This window comes from Drosophila suzukii, chromosome 2R (genome assembly GCF_043229965.1).
Source record: "Drosophila suzukii chromosome 2R, CBGP_Dsuzu_IsoJpt1.0, whole genome shotgun sequence".
NCBI lineage: Eukaryota > Metazoa > Arthropoda > Insecta > Diptera > Drosophilidae > Drosophila > Drosophila suzukii.
The window spans coordinates 18,130,551-18,152,793 of record NC_092081.1 but is presented as its reverse complement, the minus strand read 5'-3'; the positions used below and the strand labels follow the sequence as shown (position 1 = coordinate 18,152,793).

General features: G+C 38.9%; 1 protein-coding gene and 1 long non-coding RNA gene across 4 annotated transcripts in view; both read right to left on the bottom strand.

Annotated features, from left to right (window-relative positions):
• LOC108008655 (Krueppel-like factor luna) overlaps nt 1-22,243 on the bottom strand; it is a 46,179-nt gene that overhangs the window by 3,401 nt on the left and 20,535 nt on the right. The window lies entirely within an intron of this gene.
• On the bottom strand, nt 20,104-21,795 carry LOC139352461 (uncharacterized). 2 transcript variants are annotated; one of them, XR_011603660.1, is made up of 3 exons: nt 20,812-21,795; nt 20,474-20,574; nt 20,104-20,276 (listed from the first exon to the last, which is right to left on the bottom strand). It is a non-coding gene; the product is annotated as an uncharacterized lncRNA (long non-coding RNA). The 2 variants fall into 2 exon arrangements; XR_011603659.1 differs by having other exon boundaries at nt 21,133-21,795.

Genomic DNA, 22,243 nt, shown 5'->3' with positions numbered 1-22,243 from the left:
TTTATTCTTCATCCGCACTTTAGTATTTTTTTAAGTCTATGATTTTTTCGATAAGCAATACTTTTCGGTCCCTGTTTTATTTTCATACGTATACCTTAAGCTCAACAATATAGGAAATATCTAATGTATGTATTTATTACGTAAAATTAAAAATTTGTATGCCTTGAAAAAGATTTTTTATGTTTTTGACTATTGTATCGCAAGTTATAGAGCAGAGAAACAGTCGGCCGGGAATATTTTGGCCTGTCAGTCGGGAGTCTTTACACAATTTCCTAATTTCGTTCGACCGCCTCATTGCATCAAAAACGTTTGCATGTCGCGTATTTTATGGCCGGCAGACAGCCCAGATGGACGGACGGACATGGAGTTGGAGTTGGGGACTCCAAGAGTCGAATAGTCAAGGAGTCGAAGAGTCGAAGACTCCAAGACGCGGATTCCAATTCAGACGGACAGCGAATCCGTGCAGTCGTGATCCATTTAACCTGTACTCTGGGCTCCAGACGACGACGACTGCCACTTTCGGCTGCCAGTTGCAGTTGCATTTGCAGTTCCAGTTGCAGTTGCAGTTGGGACAAGTGTGTCGATTTTGGCGCCCGCGACATCAACATCAATTGCCAGCCAAACTGCAGTTGCTGCTGGTAGCCATATGCCCCACCTGCCCCCTGCCCCCTGCTCCTTGCCACATGCCCCACCTGCCCCTCATTTTGAAGGGTGCCCCAAACCGAAATCACCCAGAAGTTTGCTCAGTTTTTGCCAACCCACTTGTCTTGGCTCAAGATTTTCGTAGCTTCTTTCTTTGCTTGCTTACTTAGATTTGACTCTTAGTTTAGTTCTTTACTTACATGTTTGTTTTGAAATTGGGAAATTAAAAAAGATAGTTATAACAAGGAAGAACGCTATAGTCGAGTACCTCGACTATCAGATACCCGTTACTCAAAGGGAAATGGAGATATGCAAGCAGCAAAGCGAGATTAAAATGCGTCACCTACCGGCGGTAGACAGATTTAAGCGTTATGGGCGTTAGAGTGGGCGTGGCAAATTTTTGTTTGGATCAATCGATAGGTATTGACGACACCAACACATTTCAGTTAAAATTTTTTATCTAGCATGCAAATTGTGGGCGTCACAGGTTTTCGCGGTTTGTGGGCGTTTAAGTGGGCGTGGCAAACTTTTTTTTGGGTCAATCGATAGGTATTGATAAGAACAATACATTTCAGTGAAAATTTTCTATCTAGCATCAAAACTGTAGGAGCCACAGTTTTGGGCGGTTTGTGGGCGTTAGAGTGGGCGTGGCAGTCTACTGAAACAAACTTGCGCTGCGTAGGAGGCTCAGGAATCTGCACGCCAAATCTCAATAGCCTAGCTCCCATAGTTTCCGAGATCTCAGCGTTCATCCGGACAGACGGACAGACGGACAGACGGACAGACGGACATGGCTAGATCGACTCGGCTAGTGATCCTGATCAAGAATATATATACTTTATGGGGTCGGAAACGCTTCCTTCTGCCTGTTACATACTTTCCGACGAATCTAGTATACCCTTTTACTCTACGTGTAACGGGTATAAAAACCTAGATGATACCAAAAAAAATATGCATTCCTCTTAATAGCCTGCAAGAAGCGAGAACCTTTCAATTTAATATGAAACACATTTTTATTTTTGGCCAATCAAATTCAAATCAGGGATCTAAACTAACTTTAGGGCCTTAATTATCCTTAAATAGTACTAATGGATAGTAAAATAATGCCCCACTGAATCGACGAAATAATTGATATGAAGAAATGCAAGACATATTTTATTATGATGTATGATATAACATATTTATTGATGATCATATTTTAGTCATATTTTTTTGTAATCAAAAATGTAACTATGGAACTATTATTTTTAGATGCCAAATTATATACACATTTGAAACAATAAATAATACATAATGCTATGTTTTATTTATCAGTACAATTTCTTATAGGTCTTTTACTATAAGTCTACTTTCTTAAGACCCCATAAAAGTTTGCCCAAAACTATAAGCCCAAAACTTGACAAATGAAAACCCAAGAGCATGTTGAAAAAGTATTTAACCATTACTCCCGTTACCCTTGGGCCACCCCTCGATTTTTTCGCCTGCTAAGCACATTCAATTTTCACTCTTCTTGGCGTTGCAACTCGTTTGTCAGGGGCCAAAACAAAAGGCCAGCGAAAGGGGCTCCGCGGGGGAACCGAACAAGTGACCCGGGCTTAAGTGCTTTGTCAAGCCTGCAACTCCACATGACCGAGGGCCACATGGCGGCCAGCCAGGAACAACAACAGCCAAGAGACCAGACCATCCAAACGAACCGGGCTCGAACTGACCGGCCAAGCAGAGAATGGGGTCCGTTGGAACCGCTGGTTTCTTAGCCTCAAGTGCCTCAAGTGCGTTTGCGTTGCGACTGTCTACACATGTGTGCCCTGGCTTGATGCATTTGTAATTTCCATGCCAGCGAGCGTTTTGTTTCACCAGCAATGGGTTACAGTGCCCAAGGTAGCAGACTTACAGTAGGGCTTCAATAGGTAAAAACCTCTATCTGTGCCACACACTAAATATAATAGCAAAACAGAAATATTTTAATAGCACCTCCCAAATACCTTTTAAGAACCCTTAAAATCATATAAAGCCTTTAAATTGATTAAATGTATTAGGAATTTTAACATTAAGGCATTCAATTTCATATTGATAAATGATAACCAATCTTATGATCTCATTATCTTAACTTGTATCTATGTTTCTATGTATTGATGTATGATGTATGATGTATTGGTGAATGATGAATGATGAATGATGTATTATGCATTTTTGTATTAATGTATTGATGTATTGATGTATTTATGTATCTATGTACCTAAGCATATATGTATCTATGTATCTATGTATCTATGTATCTATGTATCTATGTATCTATGTATCTATGTATCTATGTATCTATGTATCTATGTATCTATGTATCTATGTATCTATGTATCTATGTATCTATGTATCTATGTATCTATGTATCTATGTATCTATGTATCTATGTATCTATGTATCTATGTATCTATGTATCTATGTATCTATGTATCTATGTATCTATGTATCTATGTATCTATGTATCTATGTATCTATGTATCTATGTATCTATGTATCTATGTATCTATGTATCTATGTATCTATGTATCTGTGTATCTATGTACCTATGTATCTATGTATGTATGTATCTATGTATCTGTGTATCCATGTATCTATGCATCTATATATCTATGAATCTATGACCCTAGGCATCTATGTATCTGCGTAGCTGTGTATCTATCTATGTACCTATCATTCTATTTATCTGATCAAACTTAACACAGATATTTCTAAAAATAATGTAGAATATTTAAAATACGAATTAAATGCAGGTAAAAGTGCTGGACCTGTATTCTGATCTACTTCAATTTTCTGAAACTTAGTCATAGGGGGGTTTTAGTTTCAGAAGTACGACTGTAGCTTTCGAGGGAGGCAGGTAGACTAAGCCCCGGGTTGAGGTCCGTTAGCCCAGGCAGGCGCGTTATTAAAATTGATGGCATTTAATTGAACTGGCCATCAACGTCAGCCCACAGTGCTGTTTGCTGTTGCTGTTGGTGTTGCAGTTTCTGTGTCTTTTCCGCTCTGCCCCATTTGCAATTGCTGGAAAGGGAAGTCCAGCAGCAGCGAAGATCTCGCAGAGAAGGGAAATGGATGGCGGTTACTAGATGGTGGATGCTACGGTGGCGTATGCTAATGCGCATTATGTGGCAACTCTCCGGCTGTCATATATTTCTCGTCTCCCAAATGGCCATTCTCCTGTCCAAACTCTGCGAGTATATAGCCGAATGTGTGTGTGTAATCACCGCTTTTACCGAAATGCACACGCTGACTTCATATTTCTGCCAATTTGGCTTTGGCAACAGGCAACAGGCAACAGGCTACAGGCCACAGCCAAGAAACACAGTAAACTCCAAACCCCAAACACCAAACACCGGGCGACCCAGAGATTTGAAATCACACTTGTGCCTATTGCCAAAGTGGTGCAATAAAAAAAGTGAATGTTGCCCCCAAGTGGCACCCGGCAGATTCGATCCAAGATGCGATGCGATGCTATCCAATGCGATGCATATAGATGCTATATAGACAGGCTCCTCCATCTCGGGCTCCTTTGGCGCGTCTTCAAATGGTCGTCGCTGTGGCCATAAACTGCTCATTTGACTTAGCCAGATTTACGTTGAGCAGACCCCCTTCAAAACCCCCCTCCAACCCCCTTCGCAGCCCCATCTCCAGCCCCGCCCCCTCTGCTCGTGTGCGTAGTCGAACGTGCCGCCCCAGTCTCAGTCGGCGATAATTATGATGAGGCCAGATCGTCCCCAGACCAAGTCAAGTCTGGAAAAGCAGTCAACGCCGGAGAGAGGGAACAGTGGTGGAAAGTAGCCGGGTAAAGGGATAGTTTGCAGGAGAAATTTTATTAGCTTTCAAAAGAGAAATTGTGTATAAGTCGAAGGTTCTTTAATTGGGAGCTTCAATACTTTATTATACCTGCACTGGGAATATATTCAATTTTAAAAGTATTCGTGCTGAGTTTTAGAAATGTAGAGGCGAATTATTAAATCTTAAAGTAAATATTGTTTAAATAAAGTAAATTAATTTAACAAAAATAAATTCCATTTTAATTACATTAAAAATAACATTTTCCAAATGTGTAACATATTTAAATAATTCCTCAGCTCCCTACTTACTTCAATTTTGACTTTGAAAAAATAAATTTCTTTTTCAATAAAACTTTAACATAGACATTATAATTTTCTTCAATTATTTCAATTATCTTTAGAAAATTACCATAACTTTACTAAATACTACACAGAGAAAATTATGACGTTCTGAAATTGAGAATTTGTATTCTCATTTTGAGGATGTACTCAATTTAAGTACAAAATTTGTGGAAAATGCTCATGTTGAGGAAAGTTTCACTCATTTTAAGAAAAATAACTTGAATTGATCACAAAATTCTAAGTTTGAGGAAATGTGTTCTTCCATTTCAAACTTGAGAATTAATATTCTCATTATGAGTATTCGATAGACTCAAAAATGAGTTGATAATTCTCATAATTGGTTCTAGAGAATTCCGTTCTGCGAACGAGACGAGAGATGAGCGGTCTTTAGTTCGTTGCGTATATGGTTGTCTCTTTCTCACTAATGGGTGTGTAAAGTGGTACGCGCCGCATTTGTGTGACTGTCATTTGCCGTGTGATTTAGCAAAGTGAAGACGTGCGCGTAACACAAAGTTAAAAAACTTTTGTAGTGAACTGACATTCGTGCCACCCTTCCGTACCTCGAGGGTAAGTTCTTTAATTTTAACTGTATTTATAATGTGCTTAATAATGATAAAATAAACAAACACTGCAAAAATATTGCCAAAGCGTGTACATCAATATTTATGTATGTGTGATTGTAAGTGGCGTGAAGCACGTGTCTAGTTTTGTTAGTTTTTTATGTATAATGTACATACATACATACATGCATTTTAAATGTACATTTAATAACATTCTAATTTTATTGTTTCATATTTATATATGCATATATATTTACAATATTTGCTAACAATAACGTTTTCTTTTCAGCCTCTTTGCTTTTCGCTAGACCAGACAGCTAAGGGAATAATATCATAACCCATAACATGGAACATAAACTTAAATAAAAAATAATGTGTTTGTATATATATAACTGTATTACAAAATATAATGAAAAAAAATATTTTACCTTTTTTCTGGGAATGGGTGGAGCGGGTTTAAGTGCAAAAGTTCTTCATTTAAGAATTTATAAGTTCACTATCAAGAACTTGTTTCTCATTTTGAGCGCTAGAAATTTCTCAGTTTGAGAAAAGGGGATACTTGATTCTAAAATTCAAGCTAAATTATTTCTTAAAATGAGTGCAGTTTGTACTCATATTGAGGAAAAATGTTCAAAAAAGAGCACAAACGTACTCAATTAAAGTACAAATTTTTTGAGAAATTTGTACTGAAAGTGAGTATTTTGCACTCAATGTGAGAATTTTTGTTCATGCTGAATTTTTGAGTACAAAAATACTCAATTTGAGTACAAATTACTTGAAAAATTCTCTCTGTGTAGTCTTCCAAACGTTTAACATAAAAGTAAATAGATATCTTTTGTCTGAAACAAATTCTACTTGATTATATAATATAAACTTAAACAAGCTAATCCCCAATTTGACGAGGTAACCAATTTGAAATACGTTTCAGCCCACTGTGCAGTGCCCACTGTCGCAGCGTGTGCTGTGTGTGCAATGTGCAATGCGGATCTCGCACCAAATGCGACTGCAAAACTTGCAACTTTAGAAATGAGAAGCAGAAGAGAAAAACCCAGGCGAACAATAAATTACAAAAACAGTTGATAGGGTTTAATGTGCACTTGGTGTGCGATTGGTTATAATTGACAGTTCGCTTGGCTGGCTTGGGCAGCGCTGCTCCGCTCAACTTGGCTCTTGGCTCTTGGCTGTTGGCTCCCAGCTTGTAGCTCCAAGTCCGATTCCGGGCCTAAGTCAGCGACGTGCTTGGCCAAGCACCACCGAGCCACCAAAAGGCACCTCCGAGCACCACTGGCACCACCATCGCGGTTACGTTTCTAGCCACTTAATTGCCAGGCGAGCTTACGTTGATTTACTAGTTGATTTTTATATGAAACTGTCGTATTTAAGTTATAATTATGAAACAACATGGCTGCGTATCCGTGTCCGTGTCTTTTTGATTCAGCAACTCAGCGATTCAACTATTTTCACACATGAACCGTTCGCTTTCTGGGCCAACTTTGACTCCAATACGCTTTTTGGGCCACCGACGAGTGCGAGTCACATTGGATTTATGGCATTGCGCATACGCCGTGGGGGCAGCCATCGGTTTAAATCGCCACTATAATATCGTACCCTCCCCGTCTGAAGCTCTGGCTTTTTGTTTCAGCCATTTTTCACACTCTGCGGGCGTCTTTTGAACCTTGAAATAAAAGTTTTCCCACACTGAACACTGCCGTCCGCACACAGCACACTGCAAAACATTTCGATTTTCCTTTTGGCGGCCTTACCTTACCTTACCTGCTAATCCAGCCAACGATTCCCAGCCAGCCCAAAATGGTAACAGACGTAGACTCCGTGGCAGCAGGGAAAAAAACTAATGAGCAACAACACAGCGAATGCAAACTGCACCTGCCAAAGAGAGCCTCGGCCGGAGGAGCCGAAAACGCCACAAAAGTCAACTGATTCTGAGATGGCGACACCGAAATGCCCTTTAGATAAGGAGGTCCCTACATTCCTGTAATGTAATGGTCATGGTTTAGTTAAGACTAGGGCTAACTAAGTCCATTTGATAATTTCTTGGTTCCTTAATCCCCATATTGTGTAAATATTAAGGATTAAAGTAAAATACAAATTAATTATTTAAAAATTCAACAAGTAGATACCTTATAAAAACAAGCCATCCATAAAGTAAATTAGCAGAATGTTTTTATTTCTATAAGAATATTCTAAATATTTAATATAACTTAGCTTAATATAAATCGAAAATATACAAATTAAAATATATTACAAAAAAGAAACTTTCGTAAGTTTAATTTTAATATTCTCTTTGTAATTTAAGAAAGAAGCCTAATAATTAAGCTTTTCAACTAAATATTAAGAGGAAAAGGTATAGGAATAGGTTTTTATGTTTGTAAGCATTTTTAAGATGTTGATAGCATTAACTAGGAACAACAACCAAAATTTAACGAATTTATTTCTTTGCATTTTATATATTTTTAAACACATTACAAATGTTTTTATAAAGCCCTTTCATAGAATAATCCTAGGAATTAGGATTTCGGATCTTAAGATACTGTCACACGAAAATATCTTTATCAATGCCAACTGCTCCACAAAACCGGTAATGCCTCTTAACCCCGAAGGGTATTCTCAGTCAGCGAGGGCTGCCCACAAGAAAATCAGCAAACAGCATCGCCGAGACGTTGGCGGCGCTTCGTTAGCGGTTAGCCCCCCTCCCGAGGTCCCCAGTTCGAGATAACCCCCAATCCAATGCAACCCCTCATCCTCCTGCCACCCACGGGTTTTTTTCTATTTCTATCGGTTTTTTTTTGTTGATTTGTTTTTTATGAGCAAATTGTGGAAATATCTTAGAGCGACGGCAGAAAAACGTTGACAACTAGATAAATTTAAATGAATTTCTGAGACTCATAAGCTGACAGCGAAATGGTCGATCAGAGTCGTGTATTTAGGGGCATGCCTCGCATGGAGTTCTTGATCAAAAGGCGGTAGCAGAAAGCCAGCAAAAAGCGGACATTTAATTGTTTTTGCTACCAATTATGTATTTGTCAAGTTAATTGGTATGTCAACGCAACTAGTTTTTAGAGCGCAGCTCAGCTGAGCGCGGCTCCATCTCCCTGGCTAACAGGCTAACTGGCCAACAAGCCGACGAGCCAACTAGCCAACATTGTCCAAGTGGCCGACTGGAGTCATCAAAGCTGACCACCGCCGGCGGAGCAAACGCCTGACGCATTGTCAATAAGCTGGCGACGACACACGGACATGGCCGAAGATACAAAAGCAATGCCAATCATGCAGGCATTTTACACCAGGCCCCCAGTCCAAGCCAAAAAGCCAAAGAGCCAAGATCCCAGAGCTTCAGGCACACGGAGAGAAAAGTCCAGTGGAAACTAATGTATTTGTATGAAATCCTCTACTAGCCAAAGACAAAAAATCCATTGCAAAATAATATAAGTTGTTCAAATATTTATTTTAAAAGGGCAAGCTATGTATAAGGATATGTTTTCAATTATGTAAGTTTTAACAAATTTATGACTCCAAAGTCACTCAAATATCAATACTACATTTGTAAACATTTACTTAAAAATGATAAGATTACATAAAAATTTTCTGACAACAAAAAAAGTTTAAGTAAAATTGATCGTGAAAATTGATCAGAACGTTAATAATTGAATATCATTTTTTGTAAAAATACATTTTTGTCTTAAAAAAAGGACAATTTAGTCATATAGCCTAAAAATCGATAAAAATCTATCGTATAAATCGATATATTTAAAAAAATATTTTATTCCAAAGTAACCTCTTGATAATCAATATTTGCTTTTAGTAATATTGTGTTCTAATTGAAAAATCATAAGACTTCATATTTTATATTTTCTAAAAAACAAGATTAAAATGTTATGATAGTTTTTCATTTAAAAAAAGGACCTATACCCCCTATTTTTCCCAGTGCACACCACTGCGAAGGTGTGAAATAGCTGGCCTGCCTGCAACCCAAAACCGGACCCGTTTCAGGCAGCTTCGCTTGTCGCCATTGATTGTCAGCGCGTGTTCTCTCTCCTGGCGTTGATGGATGGATGGCTGGATGGATGGATGGCTGGATGGCTGGATGACTGGCTGGGTGGACGAATGGATGGATGGTCAAGATCTGGATAAAGGAGTCGAGTTGGGCCCCTTCTGTGACTTATCGGTCCGATCTGTGAGTGCTTAACAAATGCCTTGCGCTAATGACAATTTTGTTATACATTTTATGCATGCACAGATCGCGCGCACTCATGGCGTATACGCAATGTCCGATGTCCGATGTCCACTGTCCGATGTCCGCTGTCCGATGAATCCGATTTCCCGATGTCCGATGTCCTCTGTCCAAATGCCGATCACGATGACGATGATCGCCGTGCCGATAATGACGATTACCCCGATGGTAATGATGATGGCTTGGATGCGTGTGCGATAACGCGACGCTAGTTGCAGCCAATGTCGATGGACAAGCCGATAAATAAATTTATGCACAAACCAGACGAGGCGTAAAATGCGCAATTTGATTTAATGCCTATATATGTGTGCGTGTCCCGCCATGGTGTCGATATATATGTATGCAATGATAATCGATTTATGGTGTGTGAAGTTTGTTTCCTTTTTGCATTATTTTTTTTTTGCCTTCTTCGATTCTGTTTTTCCCCCTGGCTTTTTCGTATATTTTTCTACTTTTTTTTGTGTCATTGCTAATTGTGTACAAATATGGACAAAAGCGTGGACACGGCCGCAAAGGCGAAGGCTTTCTAAATGGCCAGTAAGTAGGCAGAGTCGCAAGTTGCAAGTTGCTAGTTGCAAGTTGCTAGTTGCTAGTCGCAACTTGGCCATAGGCAACTTGGCTAACAGGCGCTTTAAAATGCCTGCGAGAAATAATTTATGCATTTCTTTGTCTGCCGGCTGAGATAAACAGCGGCAAAGCAGTTTAAGTGGTTTTTTCTACGGCTGCACAACTTTGCTATACATATATATATATATATGAAATGCTTTGGCCGGAGAATTCTGATTGGGCTCGGATCGAATCGGATGGGGCATTAAATGATCATTTTATGCAGCATTTCATTGATTTATTGATGCGCATACGTAATCGATGGGCTGGCAGGCGAGGACTTAATGCTAGTCTTACTCGAAATATCTCTATAAAAGCTATCCTCACACATGTATGCAAAGTATTTTAAGATTTGTGGAAAAGTGGGAAATATATTAGCCTTAAAACATCATGTAGTAGTTTCATAAGTGGTATAACTCGAATTATCTAGCTATGTGTCAAATAGACAAATCTAATATCCGATAATTTCAAGTCTTATTAAATTAAAATAAATATTATAATAATTCAATTTTGTGTCAAGTAAACAAATCTAATATCCGATAACTTCATACCATACAAATTATTTCTAAACATTGTTTTAATTTAATTGGATTGAGTAGTTGACAGTTTTGTAGAATAAACAATTTCAACTATTTTCTGTTTTCTAAGGCACTAAATATAGATTATTAGATACATTTTAAGGCCGCAAATAAAAAAAGGATTACAACAAGGTATATAAATTCCAGATAGCTGTTCTCGTTGATAACTGGGATTTACACTAAAAGTACCCTTATAATGTTTAGGCACATAAGATATTGTCCCATATTAATTATAATTATTTATCACATTTATTTATTGTGGACCACTTAATACATCAGTACATATCATAAAAAAGAATTTAAATATTGTATACAAATTCTACACAAATGTGATCGTTGAAAATTGGGAGTATGTTTTACTCATACAATCTCCCCAATACTTGAAAAATCATTACTATACTTATATTGTCTAAGCCCAACAAATACTGGATGCTTTATATCAATTGGCATATTGATTGATGTCTACCGAATACAGGCCAAGTCCATTAGGTAGCCGCCTAATCAGTTTTACAGCGAATAAACCAAGTTTACGAGATTAATTAATGTTATTTATCTAAAAATTAGCACCCCGCAATCACTCCAGCCATTATCGGTGGATTGATCGATTGTGCAGTTAAGCACCCACTTTTACAACCCCCTAAATCACCAGATGGACTTCGGCCCGATCCTCGCCAGACGCTTTTCGAAGGCTCTTTCCGAGTCTTAGCCGCTGGGATAATTGGATCGCTGAGCTCCCAGCTTTTTGGGGCTTTGGAGGACGGAGTTCGAGTTCGAGTTGGAGTCTGAGTTTGGTTTTGGTTTTGGTGAGCGGTAATTGCCGCGTGTTAATTCAAACAAATGTCGGGGATTGCACATTTAATGTGAAAATGAAGAAACATTGGCCGCATGAGTGTGTGTGTGTGAGAGTGTATTTATGTGCTTGCAGCTTGCCCCCAAACGAGCAAATAGTAAACTTGGCCAGGATTACACAATGAAAAATATCTAAACGATTCTGATAAAAATATTCAAAACTCAATAGTTTACAAAAGCTACTTCTGCTTCTAAAAAAAGAAAATGAGAAAATGACAATTCTCGGAGGGAAGTATGTCCTTTCGCTTGGTATTATATTAGTGGAAATTAACAAACATTCTTTAACTTGTACAATTATTAAAAAAAAAAACATTTAAGAAAACACACAACTGAGAAAATGACAATCCTTGGAAGAAAGTATGTTCTTTCGTATGGTGTTATATTTAGTTAAAGTCGAATTTGTCACATTAGAACATTGTTTTTAAAAAAGCTTTGATTAAATACACATTTTCTTATACCTTCTAACTATATTAAAGCGTTTAATCTAGTTATGATTTTATGAAATCAAGTTTCTAGTTTACTACAATTTGCTTGTGATCGAAATTATAGAACACAGTAATATGAAAAAATCAAAAATTTTCGAACTAAATTTCTAAATTTTTTTCGAAGTTACTTATGCGTGTTTCAAAAGTGTTTTCCCTAATTTACTTCCTAGATTCCATTTTCCTTTTATTATTTTAATTAATGTTAATAATTAACTTTCGAACCCCCCCTTTCTTTCGGTGCCTTACGCTGGTTAGGTGGAGCGAGTGAAATAAATGATCCCGGCTTCATGTTTAATTTATTTGAAAGTTAACACACATATAACAACGGCAGCAACAACATCACCAGGCAAAAGCTGAGTATAAGAAGAAGACGAGGCCGGTGACTGTAAAACAGTAAAAAGCTAAGGCAGCAACAAAAAATAGAGAAAAAATAAAAACAAAACGCAGACACAAGGTGGAGATGCCTGGACGTTTGTTGGCCATTTGGCTGGAGAGCACGGCATTAATGCGTCGTAATCACACTAAGCAGACATTAAATGCGTTTTCGCTGTTTGAGCACCACCACAGCACCACCAATACAGCAGCACAAGCACCACAGCACCACCGCACCACTGAAAAACCACAAAAAACCAGACGACTAGCCAGGCGAAGAGGAGCTCGCAGCTACAACATTTACCTGTACTAGCGCCTAAATGATTGATAAAATAATTGCCTGCACGTGATGCTAGAGAAGGAGGGAGATAGGCAACGAGAAATAGAGAGGTGAAAAGAGAAAGGCGCCGCCTCACGCAATTCCCATTCCCCTGGCCACAAGTCCAAGTGTCAACCGAAGGCCTGGGAATCCCAGGAACCTCCCAAAAAAAAACACCCAAAAACAAGAAAGGAACAAGTTACCCCATGTCCAAAGGAGGAATTCCTTTGGAGAACAATTAATCTTAGCACTTACACATTGTATAGTCCCATAGGTGAGATTTTTCCTAAAACAGATATCATATGATAATCCTAAGCCTTAAGAAGATGAAAGTCCTAAATAAATTGGGTGATCCCAATGAAATTTGTTCAAAAATATGCTCATTGTTCGGGAAATAAAGGTATTGATTTGAGTCTTTTAAATGGTATTTTCACCTTGAAACAACCAATAAATTAGCCAAAATGTTACACCTCTTACTTAAGATATATATAGGTCCTAAAATGATATATCAGTTTTACATAGTTTATTATAGACTTCAGGGAACCAAAAATAATAGAACCCCTTCCTTATGCACTTAATAAAAAAGAACCTTCAATCAGCGGAAGAACTATAGCCTCCCAAAAACTAAAGCAAATCGAATGGAATAGGCAGTCCAACTACACCGAAAAAAGCATTGCAAATCTAACGAATTATAACGTGGGAAACTAACTAAAAAAGACACCTCCAAGAGGGAGACGGAAAGTGAGTGAGGGAGAAGGCACAAATTGCCGCAGTTAACGGTTCCTGTTTCATCGCAAATTTGGCGGCTGAAAACAGAAACAGAAAAGCGGAAAACCCCAAACCGAACGGAGAAAAAATACAGAAACAGAAACCGAAAGACAAGCGCCTGAATGAAGCTTCCAAAAGGCAACAGCGAATGGGCGACACTAGACTGCGGTACTGTGGATCGAAAAAATTTGAAAAACAATACTTTTAACAAACTTTAATTATAATAATAATAATAAAACATTATAGAATTAAATTGATTTTTAGTTAAAGGAACCTACAATGGAAGGAACCCACCTTCTCTTTCCTTCTGTGGCCTTAAAATTCCCAAGCAGTTCTAGCTTTACATTGGTAAGAAAATAGGTTGTAATATGTTTTCTATGTAAATTGCAATCAAAAAACTCAAATCAATAATGTTTTAAAAAGGTAATTAAGTAAATAAGTTACATTTATTTACATAAGTAACATTTTATTACGAAAGGTCTTGAATATTTATTGAGTACAAAAACCCCTTGAAATTACCTTACCCCCGTTAAACCATACCATTTTATTTTCCTTCCCTAATGCTTGATTTTCTGATATTAATCTTTCTGACATTAACATGATCCTTCCAGCTGATTGATTTTGATAAAGCCTTTGCCCCACTGTGCTTTGTATCTTTGGCAATGCCAAAACGACTGCTCCACGACAAGTGGCCCCCCGCACGGATCTGCCCGCCCACTCGTGCGCCACATTATTTCATGCAAAATCATGCCATGGGAACCACGACCCAGCGATGCTCCACGAGCAGTCATCCTACCGTCCTCCCATCCTCCAGTCCTCCCATCTCCGCCCCAATCCAATCCCCCCCCTGGAGTCCACTGCAAGAGGCAGCAAGCAGTCTAGAACTATTACCCCAGTCCCTGGCCATCATGGGACAGCATCCGACTGCAACTAATGCACAATCATCGCAGATTATTTCATTTAATGTCAATACAAAACCAGCAAGAAGCCATCGCAGGCAGCCTCCGCTGCAGTTCCTCCTTCTCCAAGTCAATGCACTGAGAGAAAGCATGAGTTAATGTCATAAATTATTTAAGTTTTTATACAAGTGGACATCTGTAGTTGAAACTATCTCAAAACAATCTTTCCAATATTTTAGAGCTACCAGTCAATCAAAAGATATGCCAGAATAAAGTGTGACCATGACTATTAAAAATTATGCCAAACTTAAGACATTTTTTGAAAACTATGTGGAAAATGACTCAACTTCACAGAGTTAGATTCAGATTGACATGTAATTCCCATTCTTCTCCGTGTAGCGATGACTCCGTTTCTGTGTCGGTTTGCGACCATGGGTTTTGCCATTGGTTTGGGACGGGATCCTGGCGTGCATCGAAAGCTGAAAGTTTGACACTCCAATTCTCAATGCCGCTGGGCAAACAAATTGAGTGTAGAGCGCGGCAGGGGGCACTGAGGCGTTTTGCCCGTTAGTGTTTTGCAAACGAGTTTAAACTGCTGTTGACTTTTGAAAAGTTTAAGGGCCCGGGCGACCAGCAGTTAGCAGTTGCCATCGAAATGTAGCTGGAGCTGGGAGCTTCGATGCGGCCAAGAAGACAGGCCATCAGGCGATCCCACAGCCAGTTTCAATTCCTCCGTTTGACCTTGCTAAATCGATGTTCAATGTTCGATTTCGGCACATTTTTCGCTGGTTTCGCTTTATTTATGGCCCAGCCAGGCGATATTTATTCGAGGCTGTCTCTATGCCCGATCCGATCGCATCCGTCATGCGCCTTTTCAATGGTATTTGAAGTGTGCAATCAATTTTGGTTTTGCGGTTTTTAAAACAACACAGCGTTTTGCATACTGGGAGCGAGCAATATGCGATTGAGATTTAGCGAATGACAGAAGATGGGCAGATGGGATGTGGCGGAAATTATTGAAAGTGGGGCTTATTGGGAACAATTTTGGTAATATTTTGATTGCAAGAATTTTATTTGGAATTTAAAAAAATTGAATGGTGATCCAGTATTGCGACAACACTGAAAAAGTCTTAAGCCTGATTTCTCAATGTCATGTTAAGGCTAGTTGTTATCTGTCAGAGAAAGTTAACATGAAGCTAAGTTTTCTAAAAGGACCAATTAAGAAAACAATAGAAGGATATTTATACCCGTTACTCGTAGAGTAAAAGGGTATACTAGATTCGTCGGAAAGTATGTAACAGGCAGAAGGAAGCGTTTCCGACCCCACAAAGTATATATATTCTTGATCAGGATCACTAGCCGAGTAGATCTAGCCATGTCCGTCTGTCCGTCTGTCCGTCTGTCTGTCCGTCCGGATGAACGCTGAGATCTCGGAAACTATGGGAGCTAGGCTATTGAGATTTGGCGTGCAGATTCCTGAGCTTCTTACGCAGCGCAAGTTTGTTTCAGCAATGTGCCACGCCCACTCCAACGCCCACAAACTGTGGCTCCTACAGTTTTGATGCTAGGATAAAAATTTTAACTGAAATGTATTGTTCTCATCAATACCTATCGATTGACCCAAAAAACAATTGCCATGCCCACTTTAACGCCCACAAACCGCAAAAACCTTTGACGCCCACAATTTAATGTGCTAGATAAAAAATGTTAACTGAAATGTATTGGTCTAGTCAATACCTATCGATTGATCCAAAAAAAAATTTGCACCCCCACTCTAACGCCCATAACGCTTAAATCTGTATACCGCCGGTAGGTGGCGCATTTTAATCTCGCTTTGCTGCTTGCATATCTCCATTTTCCTTTGAGTAACGGGTATCTGATAGTCGAGATACTCGACTATAGCGTTCTTCCTTGTTTTATTTAGTCAGATATCACACAGCATGTCGTTGACTTCAATTAATAAACCTAAAATGATTTTTAAAAATCAGCCCCTAAGGACCTGAAGCCCCAATTAAAGGTTCCCATTTACGCCTCCTATAACCAACTTAATAAAGGGTATATAAATCGCCTTAGATGCTATCTTAAGCTCCCACCATTCCCACAGTTGGCCGTAAAGTATTCATAAAATATCTATCCCAGCTCCCTGCTGCCAGCTATCTTCCTGCGGTCATCAATTGAGCCAGCAGCCACCCACCGATGCTGCTGCTAAGGGGGCTAACAACCCAAGTAAAATATAAACCGAGCTGATATCTGGGCAATCTTTTAAATTAATTTGTTGTCACCAGTTTGTTGAAATAATCTGGCGAGCAAAACAAATGTTACCGCCAATCGAAGCCAGGTGGGTGGGCACCTGCAGCAGCAGCAACAACAAGAGGCAGCGACACATGCCGTAGCTGCTGCAAGTTGCAACTTGCAACTCGGACCCAAAACTGCCCAACCCCAAAATTGTTCACCTGTCAAATCAGCGAGCTGCGATCTTTTATTGGTGGCAAGAGGCGAGCGCCAATTGTTGCTGGCCATAGAGCAGCAAGCTGCAACAGCAGCAGCCGCAGCAGATTTATTTATTTAAGCGAGCCGGGCTGTGCGGTGCACCCAATTTCAAATGGTGCTGGCTATCCCAGACGTGCACTGAGAGAATATTTTGGCAAGGATTTCATGACAAATTGCTTTTTTTACTTCAAATATGATCCAGAGATCAATGGATCACAAAGATATCCATCTAAAGTAAGATTTTCCAATGTCGTGTTAACTTTTATCGTTGAGTTATCCATCTTCATGTCGCGTCATTTTATTATCTTACAAAATATTTACGTAAATGTCAACTTTATCTGACTGATAACAAACTAGAATGTGATATTGAGAAAACGGCTTTAAAAGAATATAATTTAATTGTACATATTTGTTGAATAACTTCACTTAATTATTGAAAGGTGAGTAGATAGGGACAGTAGGAAAGTAAAAAAAAGGTCAGTAGATAGGGACAGTAGGAAAGTTAAATAAAGGAGGCCTTTCATTTTTTCTTTCCTACATTGACCATATTGATTAAAAAGACATTAATATAGAAGATTAAATTAATCTTCCACTTTTAACCGACAGTATATTATAATATTTCACTTAGTCACTGTCACGCAGCTGATTTTCCATGGTCTCTAAGCTCTTGACGGCTCAAAGCGGAAAATCGTGTGGTTAATGATGGCCAGAGTCTCCGAAAAATTGTTTACGGATAGGATCGATTTGGAACGGCTCCTGGTGGTCTCGGTCTGTGGTCGGTGGTGATCCACAATCTGTGGCGATTTTTCTCGCAGTGTCTGGTAACAACGGCTGCCGCTGCCCGACTGGCTGGCCTCGTAAAGACTTAATTAAAGCGCCTGGCTTGGCTTGGCTTGGCTCTACTTTGCTTTGCTTTTGCCCACACTCAATCCCCGAGTCCGAGTCTCTCAATCCGAACCCGAATCGAATCCCGCTTTGTGAGTTGGCTTTGCTTTTGTTGCTGCCTGTTGGCCGTTGGCCGAGCGATAAATTCATGCCGCTAATTTGGCAGCGTTAACTCAATTTGTGACCACAAAATGCACAATTTGTCGCTGATTTTGATTGCCCATTGGCTTGAATCGGTGGTCGAGAGTCTGTATGAGTGTGTGTGTGCTGTCTGTTGTGAGGTATTAAACCACGCCCCAAATGATCACCCAATGCCTTTTGTCTGTGGCTTTGTTTATTGTCTAATTATAGAGAGTGGGGCATAAACCGCAAACAAGGGGTAAGAGGGGGGTGATACCAAAAATTGCCTAAGGGGAAACGACTCTCCAACTATAGAGCTCCCAGATGCCAGGTCCCAGCTCGAACCCAGACCAGACCCCATCCCAACTCCACCTCCATTTCCTCCATGGGCATCGTCATCATCTCACGAGTGCATCCAACTGCATTCGGCTTTATCGGAACTCGCAAATCTCTTCTCCTCACACAATTGACTGTCGGCTCTTTTCTACTGCGGGGCCTCCGATGGCAACTCCGATCCCGAGGAGGTTGGTCTATAAAAAGATTTTCCCATAGCTTGCCGCTTCATATTTTAAACAGATAAAAGTGTGAAGTGGCTGGAAAATGTGGTTCAGCTTATGCATAAAGCGCGGCAGCCTTATAAGGCTCTGCTCTCAACTCTAAACTCCTAACGGACTGAGCACGCACTCCGACTTTAACTCGGACTCCAGCTCGGTTTTTGGACTTACATCTGCTGATATAAGTATGTACATATATACAACTCGGACTTGCGAACCCGATTCGATCCACTAACTGGCTCATAAATCTCGGCAATTAATTTTTTAAAGTGCAAGACCGCTGGAGTGGGACTCCTAGCCGTGACAACTGTCACCAGCTACACACGTTAAGTAAATAAAAATTTGCTCACATTTGTTTTTCCAGCTTTTGCGTAATTTGCGCAGGAATTTTTCTTTTTCGCTCGTTTGCTTTCCTGCAGATTTGCAAGATGATTTAGGGCAAACAACTTGTTACGCAACCCAATGGGCGGGACGGGGTCTTAAAACTGGCTGAAAATGTGTTTAATGATAGTGAAATTAATTGGGGGATTGCGTAACGTTGGCATCTCTTGTAGGAAGTTAGAAGATAAAAGAACATTGTAGAGAATTTAACGACTCTTAAGAAAACCATTTAAAATTTAGTTATAAGAAGTTAGTTTATTTACATCTTACGAATTGAAGTTGTTCGATTTAAGGATCTTAATTAAAGTGTCCAAGTAACGACCGTAACTTTTTTGATACATTATAATTATCCTCATCTATCCTCTGGATATTTATGATCTTTTCAAGTTTTAAAAAAATAGGATTTACCAGTTTAGGTATTCAGTAATATTCAATATCTATCAGAAGTTTAATAAATTCAAAACCATTTCAACTTATTTTTTAAGTTTAATATTAAATAAATATTTTCTCGTTTTTCATAAGGACGTGCATTTATGAACAGTTTACTCTCTATAAATAACAATGGAAATGTCCTTTAAAAATCCCCTTTCTATTCTGAACTGTCACGGAAAACCCTGAACATTCGGAATTTGTACCTCCTACTGATTTTGTCCAAACATATAAACTTTCCCTTCCTACCCATTACCACTTTTACTTTCAAAATGTATACAAAAGTATCTCAAGAATTTATCATGTCGCGCGATAGGATATCACATGAAATTTCTCACACTGATTGCACAATCGAATCCATCAGCCATATTTATGTATACCCTGCAGTACCATTCAGCGCTTATTGAGCACTCAATCACTGCAAAAAGCTCATCACTCAGCGCTCAATGAGCGCACAATTTGTATGGAGCTATGTGCTGAAATTAACATAGGCATGTCCTAGGGTTCATCAGTGCTCAAAAAATAGCACTCATTGAGCGCTTTTTTGAGCACCCTCCTGAGCGCTCGATTGAGCAGCTGAAAAAGCACACGTTCAGCACATGTTGAGCGCTCGATTGAGCAGCTGAAAAAGCGCACGTTCAGCACATGTTGAGCGCTCGATTGAGCCGCGATAAAAGCACACATTCAGCACACGTTGAGCGCTCATTCAAGCAGCGAAAAAGCGCACTTTCAGCGCACGTTGAGCGCTTAGCAGCAAAAAAAATTTCAGTTGTAATTTTTATTTTTATTTGTTTATTTTAAAAATTGAGCTCGGGGGTTTCCGGTGTTATCGGGGTCGCTGGCACCTCCTCCTCAGCATCTGGTTTTTAACGCACCGCATTGCCTTCTGCAGCGCCTTTTCGGGAGGCTCCGAGGGATCGACCATGGCGATTGCATCTAGTATTAGAAAAAAATTAGTTTTAAAAATAAAACAAGACGAGAATAAAAACGAGTGACCGAAAGTAATCGTTATTTGTAAGATTTATTTATAATAAAAGAAATGTTATCTTTGGCATTCAATGTAAAAATCCCAGAAGTCTTTTAAAAATTAAACTTACAAACAATAGTTACTTTCAGCCTCAATAAAAACTTACTTAATAAGTAAGTTGTGGGACAGAACAAGTTCCTCGGATAATATGCTTAAGATGGAACGATTTAGCCTTCCATTTTTTTATAGATTTACCTTCAGCCTTGTCTAAAAATATAAGAAAATGCAAAAAATATCGAGAAGAAATTAGCAAACTTTTGTTTTCGGTCACTTGATTTATTTTATTTTGTTGTAAACAATTTTTACGAAAAATAAACCACACATTATTTATGTATTTTATATTATTTATTAAAACATTTATTTATTTTGCAGTTGCGGAAAAAAATAACACTTTTCCAGGAACTGAAAATTGGAGATGTTTGAGATTTTTATTTAAATACGTACACAAAAGTAAGAATTGTTGTTAAATGTTATTAATATTCATTTTTATCGAATTTTAACCACAAATATAAGTTTTAAAAACAAACATCTCTTATTTTTTGTCCCTAGAAACTTTGCACTCAATAAGATTTTTAAATTCTTTCACAGATTTGTTTATTATATGCACCATTTGTTGCTTTTCACGTCAAAAATTAATATTTTTCACAGCTATTTTTTTCCGCCACGTGTTATTTTGGGAATCTTGTATTTCCCTTATTTTTAATATAGATTATCTTGTTTTTTACTCTCACTGTTTTCAATATTATTAGTCTGCGACAGACTTACCTGGGAATCGTTTCTTTTTCACTTTTAAGGCACTAATTTAATTTAATTTAGTAAATTGCTGGTATGTTTGCTTCAACTTCTAACTCCTTCACTAAAGTAAACGCAAGTGAAAAGACGAAAAAAGGCGCGTGCCTTCCAGAAAAACAACAAGCAACAACAACAACGGTTCCGCTAAGCCGTTGTTGTTTTTTTTGCATGTCCCGTTTGGTCTATGCATCTTGCACATAAAAGCAGGGTATTTATAGACATATTCGACTATGCAAATCGGTTTATAAAAATATATTTTTAAAACTTTACATATTATTAAATTATATTAATAAACATATAAATTTGTTTAAGAAATACAAATATTTTAAAACAGAAACCTATTATTTTAAATCGTTGTTTTATCATTTACGAACAAATGTCGCACTATTCAAAAGGCAAGGGTGCACAAAAGTCTATATATTTTAGTTGCTGGGCCTCCTTCCCATCACACGCACTTTTCCGTCTGAGACATGGAGAGAGAGGGAGAGCCCAAAATTACTTTTTGTGCGTTCTCTTTGCGGACCCGACTGAGAGCGCGTCGCTTTGCGCTCAGCTCTGCCGGCGTCGCTGGCTTCTCTGCCGACGTCGCAGTCGGCTTCGTGATGATTGGGCGCTTAACTCAATTGTGGAACTGCAGGGTATATATGGAGTGTACGTGTGTTATTTTGGGATTGCTTCATTAGGATTACTCCATTCGCCAGCCTTAATTTCCTTGTACGAGAGCGCGCACATTCAAATCGTTAGGCCGAAATGTGCACAATTTTATTTTACCAATAATTTGCGAAAAAATATTTTCACGAACGTGGGAAAACCGCCAACGTCTGCTGTCCATGTTGTAATGGTCGTCTCTCCCCCCCAGTCTTTTTTTCCCGCCTGTCGATCCCTGATCGGGACCAACCGATCAACAGCAGCAATCCATGTCAAACTGAAAATTCAACAGAATTCGAGCGCAGGCGCAAAGTCGACGTCGCAGTTGCAGTTGCAGTCGCTGTTGCAGTCAGCTGAGCAACAGTCAACCAATTATTTTTATCGATTTGGTTGCAGCCACAAGACGCAGCAAAAGTTGCAGTTGCAGACGCAGGCT